This window comes from Ranitomeya variabilis, chromosome 6 (genome assembly GCF_051348905.1).
Source record: "Ranitomeya variabilis isolate aRanVar5 chromosome 6, aRanVar5.hap1, whole genome shotgun sequence".
In the NCBI taxonomy this organism is placed as follows: domain Eukaryota; kingdom Metazoa; phylum Chordata; class Amphibia; order Anura; family Dendrobatidae; genus Ranitomeya; species Ranitomeya variabilis.
Window position 1 is genome coordinate 88,760,342 of NC_135237.1, and position 16,707 is coordinate 88,777,048.

The 16,707-nt window shown below is 34.0% G+C and overlaps 2 long non-coding RNA genes across 2 annotated transcripts in view; both read right to left on the reverse strand.

The window, feature by feature from the left end:
- LOC143781858 (uncharacterized) overlaps positions 1 to 16,707 on the reverse strand; it is a 49,146-nt gene that overhangs the window by 25,156 nt on the left and 7,283 nt on the right. The gene's annotated exons all lie outside the window — the stretch shown is intronic.
- Positions 2,250 to 6,116, reverse strand: LOC143781859 (uncharacterized). Its single transcript, XR_013216825.1, has 3 exons — positions 6,059 to 6,116; positions 4,763 to 4,828; positions 2,250 to 2,490 (listed from the first exon to the last, which is right to left on the reverse strand). It is a non-coding gene; the product is annotated as an uncharacterized LOC143781859 (long non-coding RNA).

Genomic DNA, 16,707 nt, shown 5'->3' on the forward strand with positions numbered 1-16,707 from the left:
GCGTGTGATCGCTTCAACGGTCCAGGTGAGTAATTACATGAGGTCATTTCCTTTATAAGGATTTGACCATACAAGAATGGATAATTAAACACGTGATAAATACTGTGAAACAACATTAAGATCTAATCTATCATTTAATCCAATGGGACCTTGTGCATTGGTTTTCATGATCCACTCAGCTTCATGTCTAAGTAAAAAAAATTTTTTGGTTACCACCTTGAGGCGGACAATTAGTCTTAGTGAACCCTTTCCTTAGGTAAGTGACTGATAGTGCTCTTGAAAATTAGTTTTTAAAGGTCTTATTGTTTTTACTATGTAATAGAACAAGCAGGGACAGAATAGAATGTAAACTAAAAATGTGGTTTTGCAAGATATAAAGTCCGTAATCTGATGTAAAATAGGTCCAATACGTAAACGGTTAGTAGTAATATGTACTGTAGATGGCAACTTGGACAGTTTGCACACTTAATTGTACAGTTTGCTTCCAGACAATTATTTTTAATGGGTAATAATTGATTGTGGACTAATATATCTCCTATATTCTGATTTCTTTGATATGAGAATTGAGGCTCTAAAGATCCAATGTTTTGCAAATCTTTATCAGTTTTAATTATATGCCAATTTTTTTTAAATAGCTGAGTGTATAATTTTTTTCTATTGGGCTGTATTTAAAAATAAAAATAAACTTATGCGGTTCTTTACTGATGATTTATTTATTTAATTTTTTTATTTTTGTAAATGTCAATTAACAGTGATTTATATACCTGAACCACCCATATTTATTTGTTATGTAATGTTGGTATACCTGTGCAAGATTTGTGTCCAAATATTTTATGTACTGCTGTTTGTATTGCTGCTGTAATACTGTAATTTCCCCCCGGGATCAATAAAGTGGATCGTATCGTATCGTATCGAAAAGTAATTCTACTTGAGATGATTTAGCTACTCGATTGTGTGCTTCATTTAACACTGATAATGGGAAACCTCTTTCAAGAAAATTATTTTTTAATTCATTGATTTGTTTATCAAAGATGGTATAATTATTATTAATTTTTCGTAGTCTCAACACATACAACAACATACGGTAAGCCTTTTTTCGTATGCATAGGGTGTTCACTTTCATAATGAAGCAACATATTTGTCGCAGTGGGTTTCCTAAATGCTTCTGTAACGACCTGTCCTTTTATTATAAGAACACAAAACAAGGGCACCATCTTAATCATAGTAACTGGGATCAACCCACAGCATGTCATGAACTCCAACCGGAAAAAGAGCAAGAGCAGAAAAACATGCACTGAAACAGATCACCATAAAAAATTACAAATTTTATTACTTGTCCATCTATTATATTTATTTTTAAGTCCAAAAATAGATTGTCACCTCCAAAATGTGATGTAAAGCGCATCTTCTCCACATTAACAGTGTTTAAGTATGATACAAATTCTTGAAATTCTTTCTCTGCTCCATCCCATACCATAAATATGTCATCTACATATCTCAAGTATGTACAAACATATTTAAGTTAGGGGTTGGATATGTTGGAGATATTTTTTTTCAAAAAATGCCAAGAATAAATTAGCAAAAACGCATGCTACTGGTGTGCTCATGGCAGTCCCCACTTGCTGCCTCCACACCCTGCACGTCCGATTTGTCATCCATGTCCCGAATTGTGGAATAAAGGACTTATGAATTTCTTTTCAACTTGGTGAGTGCCATATTTTATTCAAAAATTACAAACTATTTAAATATGCCTTAAAGATGTTGTCCGGTACAAATCTATAAAATTCAAGTGGAAGCTGTACAACAGGTATACACAAAATATCTGTAACTAGGTCACATATTGAAAAAAAAAAGCAACAAAGATCAGCTCACCTCCTCTCAGTCCCACAGCGCGGATCATGCAGTGCTGCAAGTAGTATGAAGGAGAAGCAGACGTCCAGCATGGGTGATATCCATAAAAAACAACTTTTATTCCATTTTCATTAAAAGCACATAAGTCCAAAATCCATCTTTATATCCAGAGACACAAAAACGGGTGATTCCTACCAGTGACAGTCACAGGCTTAAAGTGCATTTAAAATCATACGCGTTTCAACGGTCGTGCCGCCTTAGTCATTGTGATCAAGGTCACATATGGGGATATAAAGAATGCAACAATTAACAATACCAAAGAACAAAGCTGAAATTGATGAAATAACGAGAGCTGGTGAGAACAAGCAATGAAAGGGGAGAAAGGGACGAGGGTGCCTAGGTCAATACCGTAAAGTGTTACTAACTAAAAGATTCCTAGGAAAATAGATAAAGACAGAGAGAGAAAAAAATCCTGCATGAAGTTTGATAAGTCAGATTAATATGGAGGTTGTCTTTGTTACATAGTTTCACATAAGGCAAATTAGGAGAAACTTCCTTAGAAAACATGCAAACTGAACTGCGTTCAGGATAGGTGAGTGCCAAGCTTGTTGATATCATCTCTATCCTTCTTGATGTAGACTATGCAGAACATTTTGAAAGGATTGAAAAAGTAAGAGGAGAGGATATTTAGAAATTAAAATATATGTCACCGTACATACATTCAACTTTACTGATTTACTAGTTTAGTCAAGCAGAATTCCCATTAACAATTCAACAAACAGTTGATGGTGGATAATAATAATCTTTGTGCATCTTGAAGTAGTGTTAGAATTAACTTTGGTGATCAGTTAACAGCAATTAATACTTTTCTAAAAATTTAACCTAAAAGGTTAAATACTATAAAACTAAAGTTATAAAAAATAAAGTAGAAAACATTCTTTTGCATAACTGAATAAAACCTGTCATATTGCCCATAATAATCAGTATATTGCTTAATGACAACCTTTTAATTTATTGTACTGGCATCCTACCCTGCAAATATTTATTTATTACTTTGTAGGTATGGATGGAAAATTATTGTGTATGGGCACAAAGGGTGATTCATTTATATACTATTTATTTTGCTTTGCTTATATAGTGCTATCGTTTTCCACAGTGCATTGCAGACATTATCATCGTTTTTAGGGCTCACAATCTAAATTCCCTATCAGTATGTCTTCGGCATGTGGGAGAAAGCCGGAGAACCCGGAGGAAACCCAAGGGTGGGGAGAACATACAAACTCTGTGCACATGTTGTCCTCGGTGGGATTTGAAACCATGACCTCGGCGCTGCTAACCACTGAGCCACAGTGCTGACCTATGTGATTAGCACTATAGGGGCATAGTAATAATGGGTTATTACTGCATGGGACATAGAGGGAATTTTTTATAGTAAGAGGGCAATATTATTTGTTGGGCACAAATAGGGTCACTTTTTTGGTAATGGGTATAACAGCAGGATAAAAAGCCAAAGCTGACAAAAGTGAATTGGAGTTCTGGGCCCATACGGACAACTACAATTAGATAAGGCATCACCTGTGAGTCACTGGATTTAACTGTACTACATTCACTTTTCACTGCATAGAAGGCGTAATGGACATTATTTGTTAGCAAAAAACGGCATTATTTAGAGGTAGAGTATAATTAAAGAGCTATGCTATATTATGCAAGAAAAGGTTATTAGAAAATTAACTTTTTCTACTTATGTTACTCATTTGGCTCCAATTAATTAAGAATGGACCCTACATCTCCTCTCTGGTCTCAGTCTACCACCCTACCCGTGCCCTCCGCTCCGCTAATGACCTCAGGTTAGCATCCTCAATAATCAGAACCTCCCACTCCCATCTCCAAGACTTTACACGTGCAGCGCCGATTCTTTGGAATGCACTACCCAGGTTAATACGATTAATCCCCAATCCCCACAGTTTTAAGCGTGCCCTAAAAACTCATTTGTTCAGACTGGCCTACTGCCTCAATGCATTAACCTAACCATCCCTGTGTGGCCCATTAAAAAAAAAAAAAAAAAAAAAAAACATAATCAGGTTCCTCTCATCATGTTCTCATACACTTTATGCAGTTAATAGCACTCTATGTCTGTACTGTTACATACTTAGGCTGTTAACTGGTTCATGCAGCTTTACATGAACACCCGAGCCTTACACTATGGCTGGTCCAAATATCTAAAGCAATTGTTACCATCCACCTCTCGTGTCTCCCCTTTTCCTCATAGTTTGTAAGCTTGCGAGCAGGGCCCTCATTCCTCCTGGTATCTGTTTTGAACTGTGATTTCTGTTATGCTGTAATGTCTATTGTCTGTACAAGTCCCCTCTATAAGTTGTAAAGCGCTGCGGAATATGTTGGCGCTATATAAATAAAATTATTATTATTATTATAAGAATGGCATTTTACCCATCAGTCTTTATGAAAAGTGTGCTGAAGTAAAATGCGGTAGAACCTCTTAAGGAATTTGGTACATCTTTGAGCTGCTATTCGCAACCACAAAAGAATGTTTTCATGTCACTCTCTTGGTGTAATTTATGATGAATTTGTCAGCCAGGCTTGGCAACACCTTCTCCCTGCTAAGCCCCACCATGTTTCAAAAAGTTAGCTGAGTTGGTCTGGACTTGCATAAAACCGCAAGATACAACAGTTTCTACAACTATGAGTTAAGCAAAAATTGAATCGAATTTTTGTAAAAAATTTATGAATCGGATGTTACTTCTTGCACTAGATAAGATATGCACCATAGGTGGTTATACTGATTTTTTTAAAAACAAACATCATTTTTATTGATTTTTTTGAACATAACAATGGATAAGATAACATCAGTAATGACACTGTAAATTACCAAAAGTACATATACAAATCTTACTTGTCAGACAACAGGTCCGCATAACTTTTAAAATATATAGATACATAAATAGATCTCCGTCAATGCCTTGTAACACAAATTTTGGGGAAATAATAAGGGAAAGAAAAGACATGTTGAATACATAGAAGGGTAATAGGGGAAGAGAATCTTTTTTTACTGTATTTTGCATTGTCAAGCGTGTCGTTCTATGGTAATATATGTTATATCTTTAATAGACATTATAATCAGATGAAGGGGTGCTCACTGCAATCAAGGTGCTCAGGAGAAAAAAATAGTCCAACAATGAGAGATAAACTACGGAACACTGAAGTAAATTTGAACAAATTTTATTATAATCCAAAAAATCCAAACGGTAGACTCCAAAAAATGAAAAATTCAATCAGATGAACTTCATACAGCCATGTAAAATATATTCAACGTTTTGGCGATCTAGCCTTTTTAAAGAAATGTCTGCCTTTTATGGTAGATCCTCATAGGAACAAAGAGAGTGAATAGGTCCCACTGCAGTGATCTAGGAAAGGAGTTCAGTATTGTGCGTTCCCCAGTGGAAAAAGGCCAGGGAAAAGCCTGTGAGTACTGGCGGTGGAGGGTCCAAGTCTTGACTTTTTCCACTGGGGGACGCACAAAATGGGACTCCTTTCCTAGATCACTGCAGTGGGACCTATTCACTCTCTTTGTTCCTATGAGGATCTACCATAAAAGACAGACATTTCTTGAAAAAGGCTAGATCGCCGAAACGTTGAATATATTTTACATGTCTGTAGGAGGTTCATCAGATTGAATTTTTCATTTTTTGGAGTCTACCGTTTGGATAAAAATAAAATTTGTTCAAAAATTACTTCAGTGTGCCGGAGTTTATCTCCCATTGTTTAATAGACATTATACATCTGGAATAGTTCCCAAGATCCCTAACATCCCGCTCAGATCTCCAGACAATACCATTCCGTGTGGCGGAAGGGACTAATCATTCTCGATATTTCATGAGGGCTATAATGAAAACCAATGAACATTTTTCACAGCGGAAATACTTTCCCTGCAGACTTTTCTTTACTCTTTTCCGCCTCTATTAATTCAATTCCCAGTGTTTCATCTGGGCTATTATCATCCCCATCGATGGGATGCTTGGTTTAAGCCATTCGCCAAATAAGCCACGTAAGGCTACAACTAAGAATGTGTGAATGTTTTTAGGGATCTTTGCTTTAACTCCTGTGGGTTGTGTCTCCGCAGTCTTAACTGGTGAAATAACATAGTTTGTGGAAGATGGATTGCCCAGCTAGATTGAATCTGCTCCCCTACCTGTTTCCAGTACTCTTTAACTTCCTTGCATTCCCACACCCCATGCCAGAGATTCGTTCGCACTTAGGGCACGCTGTAATCATGTTGGGGAATCTAGGAGAGGATGATATATTGAAACCATATAATGCTATATGCATGAGCTTGAAATAGGTTTCCCTTCATCTTTCACATAAAATTGATTTTTTTACCTGTCCCCACCCCCTGTAGAATTGTCTGCAATATCTTTATCCCCGGTCCATTTCTCCCAAGTCTTAAACAGCTATACTGATTTTTAACTGCATTTTCTTGAAATATAATGTTGATGGGGCCCTCTGACGTCTCCAGAAGTTCATTGTGCAACCACAAATTTCCATGGAGATCCATCTGGGTAGTACAATACTTCTTGAGATCATAGAACAGCCATATCTATAACCAGCTAGTTTAATATAACAGAAATGGATAGCTTACATTTGCGACTGGCAGCAAATGTTTTGTCAGGGACAGAGAGCTCTTCCTACTCAAAATGTGTTTCACTGGACCTTATCGAAAAGATCCCGATTTAGCAGATCTTTAGGAGTCTTTGCATCCCTTAATGGATATGTTGGACACAAATCCACAGAAATTTAAAATAAACCATTTACCATTTTGCTGTATAGTAACTGTCCGTGCATCAAACAATTGCCATTTAGCCTTTGAACTGTTCAGCCGGTAACACAATCGACATTAGTTGACTTGGACTGTTCAATGCCTCTCAATCAATGACGATTGAATTCCGCATATGGCACTAATGCTGCCATAAATCTGCTGCTAATTGGGGAACAAGTGTTCTTTGGAAAACTCGTTCCCGAATATTAGACCATCTAAACAGGCTGGTAATCATCCAACAAAACAGGGGAAAAAGCACATAAGCTCATTCGTCAGTTGCGATGATTTTTTTTGTAGCTGGCTTAAAAATCATCGTTGTCTGTAGCACATCATCTTGTATAACCAAGACGTGCTGCTGAGAATAATTATATTTTATGCACACAGAACAATCATACTAACAATCATTATATACTCATGGAAGTGCAGTCAACCTATCTAAACAGGTAATTGAACCACTTTCAAATAGTCGCTTGGCTGTCGTCAGTTGACATGCGTAAACCTAGCATAAGAATGTATACAGACCTACAGATCAGACAAAGCGGCTACCACCATAATCATGTACAAAAACTATGGAAGTGCTGGGTATATATTCTCAATGTACAAAGCGACAGACTAGTCTCTAAAGTAGCATTGCCTTTGCTGACCGCTAAGTATACAGCTTGTCCATATAAACTAATTATAAAGTATTCCTTTTTCTTAGCATCATTTTCTGATAATGCACGATCACCTTTAAAATACATGCATGTCTGTTAAGGTCTTGGAACTATTAACCGTGTCTTAAGGACTAACATAAAAAAAACTTGTTTGCAGCTTCTTGGCATATATATCAGATCAATGATAGAAAAATTAAAACCTACAGCCAAGCTTACAGCTGCTCTGTTCATGAAGGGAACTGTTCTAATCGACTCCCATTCATTACTTCTATAGTTCCTTTATATTTTTATCAGATGCCTCAGTGTTATGAAAAGGAGTAGTCTTCATAAGTACTAAATTAATCTATGTTTTACTATTCACCATTCAAATATACTTACATTCTCATTGCACTCTTTACAGGTGATTTCATTTTAGAGGAGGAATGAAGGTGTAATACGATATGAGGTTGTGAAAACGAACAGAAGAATGTGTTGAGTTTATAAAACCAACTATAACAAAGATAAACTATAGCCTATAACTAAACTGAGGACTAGAAATATAAATGACTTTCCAAATATGATTTAACTCTTTTTTAATGAATTGAAAAATAACTTTTTTTCTGATAGTTTTTACTCTATTTTCTATACATGATTTTGGGGCAGCCATTTTGAAGCTATTCAAGGTGAAACTGAAGACTACAAACTTTTGACTTCTATGGACGAATTTATTAGGCATGTTCTGTGACCTGTGTGCATAGTTCAGTCTGCAGGTAGGGGAATAAGTGAGCTATGACCAACACCTATGAATAGTATGATCATAATCCTCTGCTATGTATGTTTGCCAATACCTTTCATTGTTAACCAGCCTGTAATGAGATGACTTCTGAAAAGTGATCACTGCAGAACATGAAGTGTCAGTCTCTTATAAGGCTCAGTGCCATGAGTGAACACTACAAGATTTCAAGATTTGTTTCAAATATACTCACACGGAAAATCAGAATTTTTTTTCATAAGTTTAACATACAAATTTGATTAAAAAAAGAAGTAATTTTTATGACATATTCCCTTTAAACAATATAGCACAGTTCAAAGCCCTTTGTACATAGATATAAAAGCTATATAATGTTTCCCTGAAGGGGTGCTACAGTTTTTCTTAAACCCATAATTTTCCCATATTCAGAATCAATTACTTGTTTGTTTTGTCTTCTTCAAAGATGAAAATCTGCCTTTGTCATTTCATCATCACACCAGTTCTTAGCTGTACTGTACTAGTCTCGTAATGAAGAGATCTTGAAAACCCTGAAGAATTGATATAGAAAATGTATATGAACCCGGTATAACTTTATACTGTACCAATTTAATGCAGTGCCCAAAGTAGAGAATGCAGCATACAGTGGTCATAAAGTATGGCATTAGATAAATCTAAATGTTGAATTAAACTGTTTAAAACCATTTATCATGCTTAGACTGTCAAGTTCAGGATTTGACTTTAGAGTTGAGGAACTAATTCTAGTGATCCACGTATACACCTATATTGTTTGTTTTGATCCCGGTGTTACATCTTCATGTTAATGCATTATGCTGACACTAGGTAAAATTTAAAAAAAGGGAAAAACATGCAAATGAGTTGGTTGTTCAGACATTAGCTTCCCATTAATGTTGTGAACATGTTTCATAGAGAATTAGTACAAGTACAGTAGGAAATACATCTAATCGTTTCTTTTACAACCCCAGTTAATACATTAGTCCTTGTCACATCAATTATGATCCTTTTGCAACAATTATAAAGGACAGCGAATATTTATCAATTTACAATTGATTCCTTATTCTATGCTTTATAATGTCACACAGAAATGCATTTTTACTAGTCATTATATACTTTTATGAACTAAAATTTAGTATGAAGTTATCAAGTTAACGCTTAAGATAAAATCAAGACGTTCATTGTAGTTAATTTAAATGACTATGTAGCGATAAGGAAAGGGTATTTCAAGGAACCGTTAAGGAATTGATCTATGTGTCCTAAGTTTTGCTTATTTGTTAGAATCAACTAAATGTTTTGATAGCTTAACTGTACATATCCAATATAAAGCTCCTTAAAACAAACCTGTATTTGCGTTTTCTTATATGATATCGGTGATACTATGGGTTAAATAATATTAGCACTAGATTCTCATAAAACAGACTTTTTTATAGTCAGTATAAATGAGGCAAAAGAGAAGCAAGGATCATGGGAAATGTGGGAATTGTATCTGAACTTAGCTTGGCTAACTTTACATTGATTACTATATAAGGGGTCTATAAAGAATAATCTAGTATTTTAAACTATATCTGTTATCATTTCAAAACTGAAGAAAAGATTTAGTAGAAATATATTTCTACAGAAACAAGCTTAAATACCAAAACATATTTCATTCCCAAATCCTTAACTTTTTACAGATTTGACTGAATCATGCAGAATTTTCAATACAAATTGTTCTACATATCATTATTTAGCAACTACATATCTACATGTAAAAATTAACTCAACGTAGCATTCGTTAAGGAGGTTGCTTTTCCCTGTGTTAAAACAAACTATAATGAAAACTGATACAAAGTTAACCCATTTTGGAACGAATACTATTATTTACTGGCATTCGGATGCATTAAAAACACTATGTTCCATATAATAATATATCATTTTCATAGTTATTTTATGATTTTAGGTGCCCTCATGTAAAATGAAATATTCTGAAAAATAATTAATAGCGTTCATAGTTATTTTGCAAGTAATTTATCCTTGATAAAACTGCTTTAGCTTACAGCATTGCTGCTGCTTTAATATAACGTGACAACAGCCAGAGAACTTACAGAGTATTAATAATTATAGATTTAATTCCTTTCATGGCAATGGAAGAAAAATATTTGTGTCTAATCATTCTAGGGAAGAATTTTCAACATCTAACTATAATTTTTGTTATATACTGTATATAGACTTATATTGTCTGGAGCAAAAATGTTAAATGGGCTAAAAGTACAATTGACATGTAATCATTTACTGACAAAAGTTGTTTAATCTTCTTAAAAATTCTTTCAATGTGCATTTTCATAAAGTTTATAGAAATTGCTTGTAGCTATTTCTCTCACATTATCTGTTTTATTGGACAGTTGGGGCTACTGATTTATCAGATTGTAACCTGTCAACTGTGCCCTAAATAACAATGCCGTTTTCTAGTAATAAAAACAAATAATGGAAGCCTTTAAGAAATATTTATAAAAATCTTGTTAAACTGCGGAGAAGTGTTAATTATGTGTAATTACTCAGTAAAGTATATTTTCAGCTAGTTTTCTTATTAAAGGAATGATCATTTGGTAATCTAGGGAGTTAAATTCCAGCTATTTTGTAACATATCTTTTAAACCTAAAGCAGTGATGCAACAAATACTTTAAAGTGCTGCTATATGTAAATGAACTAAAGTAAACGAGTTAAAAATAACTATTTAAAGTAATCAAGAATTAGATTTTACAACATGTAGAAGCTACAGATACTTTAAAGGATGTGAAGCTTACCTAGCTAATAGTAATATGGCAAGTATATCTTCAGACGTTTTAATAACTTTCCAATTTTCTTTTCTTCATCTGCTTTAGATATTTTGAAAGGTATGATAATTAATGATTTTATTGTTCAATCATTTAATGGTCACACGGATATTTTGGAATAGATATTCTAATATGTGATACTTAGAACGTGTATCAGTTTTTGAATAAATGAATGAAGCTACAGACAGATCCTCCAGACAAACATTTGGAATGTGGAAATGTAAAATGTTAAATATTAGAAGACAGAAATAGAATAACAAAAACATTTAAAGTGGTAGTAGCATGACTTATTTTATTATCACCAGTTCCTAAAATGTAAAGTGAAAATGCACAGGTAACAATTATGCAGCAAAGAAAAAGTGTCATTTCCTGTGAAAGGAAGTTGAAACTATATTACCCTCCTCCCTTAACAACAATACAGATAGCTCAGGAATGCTAATGCCTGAAAGGGTTATCAGCTAGCTGACAAAAAAAAATCTTTCTTTTTCTTACACAAGTAGCAAGTGAATCAAAGAGCAGAAAGCTAGAAAAAAAAGAAACATTCTATACCATGTAAACATTTCAAACAACTAGAAACTCTGTATAAAAGAACTGCCGCTATGTTCCTCATAAGAGTTCCAGCATAGCTTATGTACTTTACAAGAAATTGTTACCTTAGGATGGTCATGATTCTGTGTGTTTAACTTACTTATTTGTATGCAGAAAATGGGTAACAAGCTGTTAATCTTCTGCAGAAACAACGTAAAATTATCTAAGCGAGATTGAAGAGGATAAAAAAAATTGTTTTAATCCCCAATTTTACAACTTTTCAAAAAAGAGATAATTCTTTACCAATTCATTGTTATAACTACATAACTAACATATCCAGAAATGAAAACTGGACGACTATGAGGAATGAAGTTCATTATTACATAGGTTAAGTACTAACAATGTATGCAATTTTTATTCTGTTCTGCTATAGAAGATAAAAAACACATTATTTATGCCTGTGTGCGCAGTCTATATTTAAATGTAAGAGTTACTACTATATTTTGACTTACGAATTAATGTAAGTGAAGTAATGAGAGCTTGTTTTCTGCACAGAATGATGTGTATAGGATGGTCACTGCACAGATACTGCAATGAGTTATTTCAAACATTTGATTAGAGATATTCACATGGCTGTAAGTTCATTCCTCTTCTCTCATTGTTTGCTTTAACCTGAAAATTCCAGGACTACATAGCAAGCCTCCTCTTGTTTGGTCACATTGCAACATGCATGCGAGACCCTCAGAGTCACATGAGAATTTCCCAGATTCTACCACCCAAGGCCCCTCATTAGCATGCTGACCCAGGGGCACATAGTCTGTTTCAGGATAGATTGATAATCTGAAAACATTCAGCTCATGTGTTTTGTTCATTTCAGCTTCTTTTACTCCATGGCTCAAAATATTTTAGGGTTTTGTTTTTCATTCTCTATGCACCTACTGTCTGGCAAACCTATACTTAAAAACTATATATATATATATATATATATATATATATATATATATATATATATATATATATATATATATATATAACATTATTATACAAAAATCATATTCCAGAGTTTTCAAAATGTGTTTTCAGATGAAACTGTAGGTAAGGTCTTCAGATAGCTATGGCAAAGGATTCAGTAGTTGTTTATATACATGTTGCATCTGAATAAATATTTAAGAAAGCAAATACTGTGTAATAACATGCATAATGATTATTTACTAATATGAACTTCTTCAGTAAGGACCAGTAACATATCAGGCTCTTTTATTGAAAGGTTCCCACAGACACACATTCGTTAGCTCATCCTAACTTGATATAAAATAGTAGATTTATTACAAAATGTGTCAAATATTGAAAACAAATATATCAGAGGATTACTTGACCACATATATTAGATGTGCATTCACATATAGAGTCTAGATCAATTTGTTTATATGACATTTTATGGAAAGTATTTTTTCTATAGGTGGCATTGTGGCTCTTCTCCCTCCTAGTAAACATGAGTGTAGTGCAAAAAATCTTAGGAAGTAAAACCTAGTGAAAATGAAGTAGAAGCACATAATATACTTCATTTTGACCATTTACAATTCTAAATATGAAAACACTTCATGTAAAAGTCAGTGTATTAGTCCTTTATGTCCCAGCTTACTTAAAGGGTTTTTTTCCCCACAAAGTTAATTTTAAAGTTGAATTTAATCAATACATCTTGGGATAATAATAATTTCCACAATTGGATGAGTTTAAATAAAATGTTCCTGTGCTGAGATAATCTTATTAATGTGCCCCTGCTGTGTACTGTGTAATGGCCGTGTCTGACCGTGCAGGAACCTGGTCTGATCAAACCACAGCTCCTGAGAAGGAAAAAAAAGAGTGTACAGATATTTCAGCACGGGATCACAGCTGATTCTTTTTGTGAGATAATGCATCTCCCTGCCTGTTTTTAAAACATGTTGTGCTGCAAATAAATATTTTTTTGCATTCCTGCATTTTAATGTCTGTATACTCTTTTGCTTTCACCCTTGCCCAGGAGCTGTGATACGATCAGACCGTGTTCCTGCACGGTCAGACACAGCCATTACACAGTACATAGCAAAGGAACATTTGTAAGATTATCTCAGCACAGGAATATTTAAAAAAAAAAAAAAAAAACATCCAATTGTGAAAATTATTATTATTCAAAGATCTATTGATTAAAATGAACTTTATTCATGGGGCAACTCCTTTAATGTAATTAAAAACCTCCACCCATACACTGATAAAACTGTTAACTAGGCTTCTAAAATGGAAATGTGTAAATCCCTTATTTATGGTCATTTTAAGTTTTCTCATGCTGACTACCAAGCCCAACTATGAACTGCCCCCAGTATAGAGTAGGCAAATTAACATACAGCTGACACATCTGTTGTGGGAGGTAAAGTGTCATGGATGTCACCAACAAACTATAGTGCAATAATATAAATACACACACAGTATACAACTGTGTACAGTCAGATAAAAAGGGCAACATAGGGAAATGTTTTCTAATTATTTAACTGTTAACAGTTTAATTCCGTTTGTATGCCTAGATAATGGAGGTACATTTGGATTTGCAGGACTTTGAAGTACAAGAAACTGACAATGAGCCAAAAAATGTTCACAGAATGCTTACATTTACCTTAAGGAAGAAAATATTTTACACTGAGATCTGCGGCCTTCTGACCTAAGCAATGATTATAGCTCTTGACAACCCTACTACATTTCAGGTCTGAGAAATATGCTGCTGGAATTTTTAGCCAGCCATCTTTGATGTGCAACCCTGGCTGCAGACACTCCCAGCCATATATATCTTGTGACTACCATTTCAGCAATGTGCAGATTTTATTGTTCTCTCTTGAGGAATTTCATGCATGAGTTACTGGCACACTTAACTCAATTACATTAGATTCCAACTTTAAAGTACTAATAAACTACCTTTCTCATTTCCCATAGACTAGAATAATATTCAGAATATTAACAGAAAATGTGGCTACCGACTGGGTCTGAGACACTGAAAACAGTCACTTTTACTGAATATTTAAAAGTTTATGGGCATATATTTTATTACAATTTGAGCAGAGAAAATGGTGCAAAATTACAAAATATGAAACCTATCAATCTTAATTATGCATGTAAAGCTCAAGGCAAGCAGATAAAATGTTAGATGCCTATGTATATCATGCCTCTGATATAATTTTGCTTTGATAACTGTACTTTAGCACAATAAAAGATGGTCCTTGTACAAAAATAATGTACCATATGTTAACAAAGGAATAAAGGCACACATACAATGTTTTGTCTTTGTACTCTACTTTTTTATGTGTAACATCAAGCAATAATCAATTATATAGTGATATAGTAGATCTATATCATACTATGCCCTATATATGATATAGTATACCTATACTATATCATCCTATACTATATCATCACTATATCATCTATTATGAAATAGTATATCTATTGCTATATTACATATTAGATTTTGGAACTAGAGAGAACCTTTAAAAACCATGGAAAGAAAAATATGTATGGAAGGAATTCTATGTGCCTATACACAACTTTTAGACTAAGCAACACATAATAGCTTATTATTCTAAATATTAAAATATTAATATAGGTTGTTTACATTGCCTTACCAAATTTGCACCTTAAAGGGCATGTACATTTTTCCTTTTAGAGGCATTAAAGCAAAAATTCAGTTCAAGACTAAAACCAAATCCTGTTGTTTTCTGTATGCAGTTCCTACGCAAACCAGGGTGTCTCCCTAGTTACACACTACAAAAAAACAACCTTGTTGTAACTTGATCCTTTAGTCAACTATTTCTCTCTTCCCTCTGCCCCTTGTCTTGATAACCTACAGACAGTAGAAGAAAATAGATGGAAAGGAGCAATTTATGACTAGATCTGAGAACACAAAAAGCCTATATGAAGTATGTCCCCATAGTTCTATACAAGAGATGTAAACACAAAATGGTCACATTCTTTTAAAACAGATTTTTCTGAAATGCTTTTGCTTTTTCATTAAGATTCAATGTTGATGCAAGTACTGGAACAATAACAAAATTATAGAAAATGGGAATAACCTGAATTGATTTTTTTATTTTTATTATTTTTATATTAGTTGAGATAAAAATAAATGGTTGAAGTTGACATGGCATTTAAGTCAAACATGCCACCATTATGGTATACACATGAAAATGTATAACATACTAAAATGAACAAAAGCATTTTAGGAGGAATGTATTAAATACGTTTCTATATATACTATTATGTACAATATATATACATACACACAAACATGTACATATCTATAAACAGGCATGAAAACCCAAAACAATCTATTATGCAAGACCGTTATTTACGCATCTAAAATGTTTCTGACCGCATGACCTATGTTCCTTAATGGCAGATGTCATACACCTTCATAGAAATAGTAGACCAAGTCGGGAGGATATATATATGTATGTGTCTGTGTGCATATATACATATATATGTGTGTGTGTGTGTGTGTGTTTGTATATATACATACATACACACACACACAAGCACGCACATTATACAGTAACTAAGCTAAATAAATAAACTTTTGGGAAAAGACACATTGATATGGTGACACAATATTCTACATGTGGGCGGTCCTCCATGCCTTGTATAAAGAATGTAGTGAAGACCAACAAATATGTATTATTTCTGTTATCCACAAATGTATTTTTCCTAGCACAGAGAGACACATACCCTACATAGTAAGACTCTACATATACACTGCTGACATATGGTTTGAATTTGAAAATAGGAATTCCTCCATTTTAGAGGAAACAGTAGCATGCTGAAAGTATGTCGCTCCTGCTCTATTCATTGCAGATCAAGTTTGTTTTGCATAAACCCCACAATGGGTCCAACTTACAACCACATTCTTATTGTGATACATCATATGAACTTGCCTGGGGTTTTCAGAACATTCCTTACTGGTGCAATTTAGGGTTAGACCATAGGGAATAAATAGCAATCTGGTTATAAGGAAGCACATTGTTATAGAGAAATAAGAAAACACCACTCTGTGTCTACGGTTAGAGAAGGTGAGGGATGTTATTTTAATATCAGATTTAGAACTTTGATATTTGTTCTGTTTGAAGTGATTCTGGGTAATGATCAAAAACGTAAGAGTGGAGTACAAACGTTAGATCTACACACGCAGATTTTTGACCAATCTTACAGATGATAAAATTGGTCCTAGTTGGCTGTTTGCACCCACAGAACCACTTGTGATTCCAAACA